This window comes from Apium graveolens, chromosome 6 (assembly GCF_009905375.1).
Source record: "Apium graveolens cultivar Ventura chromosome 6, ASM990537v1, whole genome shotgun sequence".
NCBI lineage: Eukaryota > Viridiplantae > Streptophyta > Magnoliopsida > Apiales > Apiaceae > Apium > Apium graveolens.
Window position 1 is genome coordinate 237,418,120 of NC_133652.1, and position 6,365 is coordinate 237,424,484.

Below are 6,365 nucleotides of genomic sequence, written 5' to 3' on the forward strand. Positions count from 1 at the left end.
CAGTAGTCCCTCTGTTAAATCCACTTTCGAGAAGAAAATGAGCTAATATCTCATACCATGCTCTTGGAGCTTGCTTAAGGCCATAAAGTGCTTTATCAAGTCTGTAGACATGATTAGGAAATTTTGAATCTACAAAACCTGGAGGTTGTTCAACATATACTTCTTCTTCCAATTCTCCATTAAGAAAAGCACTTTTTACATCCATTTGAAAGACTGTAAATATTTTGTGAGCAACATAAGCCAAAAATATCCTTATGGCTTCCAATCTAGCAACTGGTGCAAATGTTTCATCATAATCAATTCCTTCATGTTAAGAATATCCTTTTGCAACCAGCCTTGCTTTATTCCTTGTAATTATGCCATCACTGTCAGTTTTATTTCTGAACACCCATTTTGTACCAACAATTGATCTGTTCTTTGACCTTGGCACTAGGATCCAAACTTTATTTCTTTCAAATTCATTTAACTCTTCCTGCATTGCTTGCACCCAATCAGCATCTTGAAGAGCTTCTTCCACTTTCTTTGGTTCAGCCTGAGAAAGAAAAGAATGATAGAGACATTCATTTGATGTTGTTGTTCTAGTTCTAATACCTGCTTCAGGATCTCCAATAATCAAGTCTGGTGTATGTGCTTTAGTCCACTTCCTTGCAGATGGAAGGTGATATCTAGAAGTGGATACTCCCCCATGATCCATGTTATCTCCATCAACATTTTCTGATGCTCCCCCTGAAATTATGCTCTCTGAGTTGGATTCTTCAGAATTTGAGTTTCCAGAATTATCAGAAGTTGGCCCATCAGAACTTGATGAATCAGAATTTGAGTTTCCAGAATTATCATAACTTGTCCCATCAGAACTTGATGAATCAGAACTTTAAGAGCCTGTTCTAGGTTCTGATGCTTCTTGAGATGTGGTTGGATCTTCAATATGCTCCCCCTGCACAGGTGCATTTTCCTTTGGCGTAGTCACCACAGTTTCAATAACATCAGAGTTCAACCCATCAGAGTTTACAGTATCAGGATTTAGACTATCAGAATTTACAGAATCAGAATTTAACACTTCATTCTCAAATCTCAGCTGATCATGATCATTGAGATCTTCAAGTCCAGTACTTCAGATTTGGATTCTTTTTCTTCACCATATCATATGGTGTCTTTCCATGCTTGTTGATAAGTGTTGCATTCTGAGTAAAACAAGCAGTCTGCACAGCTTCAGCCCAAAAGTAGGTTGATAACTTTGCTTCATCAAGCATAGTTCGTGCAGCTTCAATAAGAGTTCTAATCTTTCTTTCAACAACTCCATTTTGTTGTGGAGTTCCAGGAGCAGAGAATTCCTGCTTTATTCCATGGTCTTTACAGAACTCTTCCATAATCATATTCTTGAACTCAGTGCCATTATCACTTCTTATAATTTTCACAGAGTCTTTGACCAATTTATCCAGTTGTTTGACATGATCAATCAAGATAGATGCAGTTTCACTTTTTGTGTGCAAGAAATACACCCATGTGTATCTTGTAAACTCATCTACTATGACCATAACATATTTCTTCTTTGCAATAGACATGACATTCACTGGACTAAATAGATCAACATGTAGTAGGTGATAAGGCTCAAGAATTGAAGATTCAGTCTTGCTCTTGAATGAAGATTTTTTGTTTTGCCTTTTGACATGAATTACAAAGGCCATCAGGAGCAAATACTGATTTTGGCAGTCCTCTCACAAGATCTTTCTTGACTAGTTCATTTATATTGTTGAAATTTAAATGAGAGAGTTTCTTGTGCCAATCCCAGCTTTCTTCAATTGAGGCTCTGCTTAACATAAAGATTGCAGAGCCATCAGAACTTGTTGAAAGCTTGGCTTCATAAATGTTACCATGCCTGTATCCCTTTAGAATAACTTTGCCTGTAGATTTTCTTACAACTTCACAGTGTTCTTCAAAGAAATCCACATGATAACCTCTGTCACATATTTGACTAACATTCAACAGATTGTGTTGAAGTCCTGAGACTAGAGCTACTTTTTCAATGATGATATTCCCAAGATTGATATTGCCATATCCCAGAGTTTTTCCCATGTTGCCATCTCCATAAGAAACTCCTAGGCCAGCTTTCTCCACAAAGTCTGATAGCAGGGCTTTATTTCCAGTCATATGTCCTGAACATCCACTTTCCAGAACTATGATGTTTTTCCTGTTGCCCTGCAATCACAAAGACCACTAATGATTAGTTTTAAGGACCCAGACTTGCTTGGATCCTTTGGCCTTATTAAGTTTGTTAACATTTGCAGCGGATTTAACATCAGAGTTTATGTTAACATTTTTCTTATCAGAATTTACAGTATCAGACTTTGCATCAGAATTTACACTAGAAGGAATAATGCTAACTTTCTTTAAGGAAGGTTTTATTTGATAATAATCAAAGTGCAAACTATGATATTCCTTACAATTATAAATGGAATATCATAAACTACCACAATGAAAACATGGATTTTGTGGCTTAAACCTAACAGATTGACTCTTAACTCCTGATTTAGAAGGTAATGAGTTTATATTCTTATTCTTCCTGCAAAAAGAAGCCAGATGGTTAGAATTTTCACAGTTATAGCATTTCTTTCTAGGAGCATTAGGAACAGGCATATAATTATTGCTTTTATTCACACCTTCCTTTCCATTCCTATTTTTCCTAGGTGGCTTTACCTTGTTTACATTCTTAATCTCTTTCAGCTTATAATTAAGCTGCTTCTTTGTCATTAAGCCTATATTAACTTCAGCTGGTTTATCCTATTTTGCCTTATCAGAAGTTGACTCTACTTTAACTTCTGTCTCAATATCTTTCATCTTTTCAGAATCAGACTCTACAGTTTTAGCTACAAACTTAACAGGATTTAGCTTTGGCTTATTAGGCTGTTTAACAATAATTGGCTTAATTTGTTCAGTTTCTGTTTCACTTTTATCATCTCCATAACCTAAGCCCTCTTTCCAATATCCACTACTTAGTAAATTCTGAGTTGTTCAGCCAAAGTTAGTCCAAGTCATGATAATCTCTTTTTCCTTTTCTAACTCAGTTTTTAGAGATTGATTTAATTTTAACACTTCATCTCTAACATAAAAAGCATCATCTCTTTCTTTCTGAGTTTGATGAAACATAACTAACTCTCTTTCTAAATAGTCATTCCTTTTCTTAAAAGCCAGATTTTCAGAAGTTAACCTATCACATGTTAAAGTCTGATCTCTATAGCTAATGAATATGCTTTTAAGATAAGATCTCAACTCAATAATATCATCAGTATGAAAAGCATAAGTTGTTTGAGGTACCTTTAACTCAGCAGCATCAGGACTGCTATCAGCATTTGCCATCAAGGCATAATTCACCTCATTTTCAGAATCTGAAGTGTCTGTCCATCTTTTCTTCTTTGTGACAAGTGCCTTGCCTTTGTCACCTTTTCCTTTCTTGCAATCAGGAGATATGTGGCCTTTCTCACCATAATTGTAGCATTTAACATTTGAGAAATCTCCTCTGTCAGACTTTCCTGCTTTGTCTTCAGATTTTCTGAATCCCTTCTTATCAGAACTTCCACTTTTCCTGGAAAACTTTCTTCCCTTCTTGAATTTCCTGTAGGTTATCTTTGTGATGCCCTTCACCATAAGAGCACACAATCTCATCATCTCTTCATCAGCATCCATCTCAGACAAACTTTCAGTTTCTGAATCATCATCATTATCAGAACTTAATAACTCAGTATCAAACTTTGTGATGAGAGCCTTTCCTTTGCCTTTCTTTGAGATAGCCACTTTGGGGGATTCCTCCTCAGCCTTAAGAGCAATTGTTCTTGACTTTCTCCCATGCCTCTTGCTTCTATGATCCATCTCAAGTTCATGAGTTTTGAGCATACCATAAATTTCATCAAGAGTAGTTTCATCAAGAGCATATTTGTCTCTTATAGTAGTTGCCTTCAAATCTGACCTTTCAGGAAGAGCTAAAAGGAATTTAAGATTAGTATCTTCAAGATCATATTCCTTATCCACCAGTGACAGATCATTCAAGAGTTTGACAATTCTGTCATATAAACCAGTTAATGACTCATAAGGTTTTGAGTCAAAGTGCTCATACTCTTGAGTGAGTATAGTCCTCATGTTCTTCTTAATTGCATCAATTCCCTGGCATCTTGTTTCCAAGGCATCCCATATCTCCTTTGCAGTCTTGCAGTTAATTACCCTATTTGACATGACATTATCAATGGCACTATACAGCAAATGCCTTACCTTTGCATCCTTGGCAATAGATGAGATATCTTCAGTTGTATATTGACTTTTCTCCTTTGGTACAGTCTTTGCTGGCTGATCTGCAACTACAATAGAGAGCTTGGTTGGCTTATGTGGTCCTTCATTAATTCTGTCAAGGTATTCTGGATCTGTAGCTTCCAGAAACATAGTCATCCTCACTTTCCATATGGGATACTCAGAAGGTTTCAGTATGGGAACCCTAATAGTCTCATATCGATTATGGATTTGAGTCTTTGGAGTTTCTTCAGTTTTGGTGGGCTTGGTTGGAGTTTGTTCTTCTTCAGACATGATTGTTTTGGATCTTCACTGTATATGTGTTAACAGATTTGCTCTGATACCACTTGTTAGGTCACACACACTGTAGAAGGGGGTTGAATACAGTGTATACTACAATTAAATCGAATTAAGAACATAAGTATGAAACACAGAATAATCTTATTAATAAAACAGTATTACAATGGAACCGTTCTCTCTCAGTGATGAACAAATATCACGAGAGCTGCTAGGGTTACAATGAATAATATTCTCGATTAAGATAACACTTATAGTGTAAACCCTATGCTGTGTTTATATAGACCCACAGTTACAAGATAATCTTCTAAATGATATCGAATATAAGTGTGCATCCTAAAATATATCAATTAGTTATCTTTTCTTCCAAGTCTTCTATTCTTCATAGAATTCTTCTCCATGCATATCTCTTCTTATTTTAGTCTTGATCTTCTTTCCTTTCAATCAGCCGCCTTCCTTATCTGAAAGTCTTCTTAAGTCCTGATATTATCTTCTGATGAATATCTTCTGATATCTTAAGTTCTGATAACTTAAGTTCTGATATCTTAAGTTCTGACTTCAGTATAAGTACTGATTTCCAGTTAAGTCCTGATTTTTCCTGTTAGTCAAGATCTGAAAACTAAACACAAATCATTATTAGACATGACATCACAAATATATCTAACAAAGGCTGATTCACTTATGTTCAAGATATGTGAGATCAACTTCAGTGAAGAAGAGTTAATTATCATGCAAGAAATTGCCGATGAAGACAATGAGAAGAAAGATGTAGAAGCAACTATCCTTCAAAACTGAAGAGAAGCTCATGGATAATCAAAGCTCCAAAACACTTGTCAAAGAAACCAAGACTGAAGATGAAAGAAGAAAAAAAATAGAAATGGGAAAATTGGGATAAACAAAAGCAATAATTTTGCTTATGTTACAAATGCTCCAAGAAAGAAGTGTGAAAAATGTTACTCTGTAAATCATCTAACTCACCTTTATAAAAAGGTTATTAGCAAGCCAGCTGAAGGAGCCTGCAAATACAATGAAGCAGATGCAAATGATCCCTACTCATTTTGTGACAAGTTTGACTGTATCCCTTGCAACTTAAAAGTGATGAAGAGTTACCACAAACTAAGAGTAGACCTTAAAGAAACAAAAATTGGGTCTACATTAGATAGGGAATATGTACAACAGTCATTGAATTCTATTTTATCGGAAACAACTCATTCTACTTCTGCTAAATCAGTTAACAAGAAGAAAGTACCCAACACTGATTGGGTTGCTAAACACACTTAAAACTCATTGTGTGCAGGGCAAAGTGAAGAAGGTCATACGGATCATTGATAGTGGGTGTTCCAGACATATGACAGGTGATAAGGCCCTGCTATCACAGTTTGAGGAGAAGGTTGACCCTTTGGTGACCTTTGGAGACAACAACAAAGGATTCACAATGGGATATGGCAAGATTGTTTCTGAAAATGTTGTCATTGATGATGTAGCACTGGTAGCTGGTCTTGAAGTGAATATTCTCAGTGTTAGCCAATTTGCAGACAAAGGTTTTAAATTCTTCTTCAACAAAGAAGAATGCACTTTTATCAGCAAGAAAACTGGTGAAGTTGCTCTGAAAGGGGTAAGGAAAGGAAGCTTGTTTGTTGCAGACTTGGAATCAACAGATAAGGATGGAATTTGTTGTTTCTACACTAAGGCATCAAAAGAACAAAACAAGCTATGGCATAAGAAGTTGTTTCACCTGAATTTCAAGGAAATTAACACCTTGGCTAAAAAGGAGTTAGTAAGAGACATGCCTA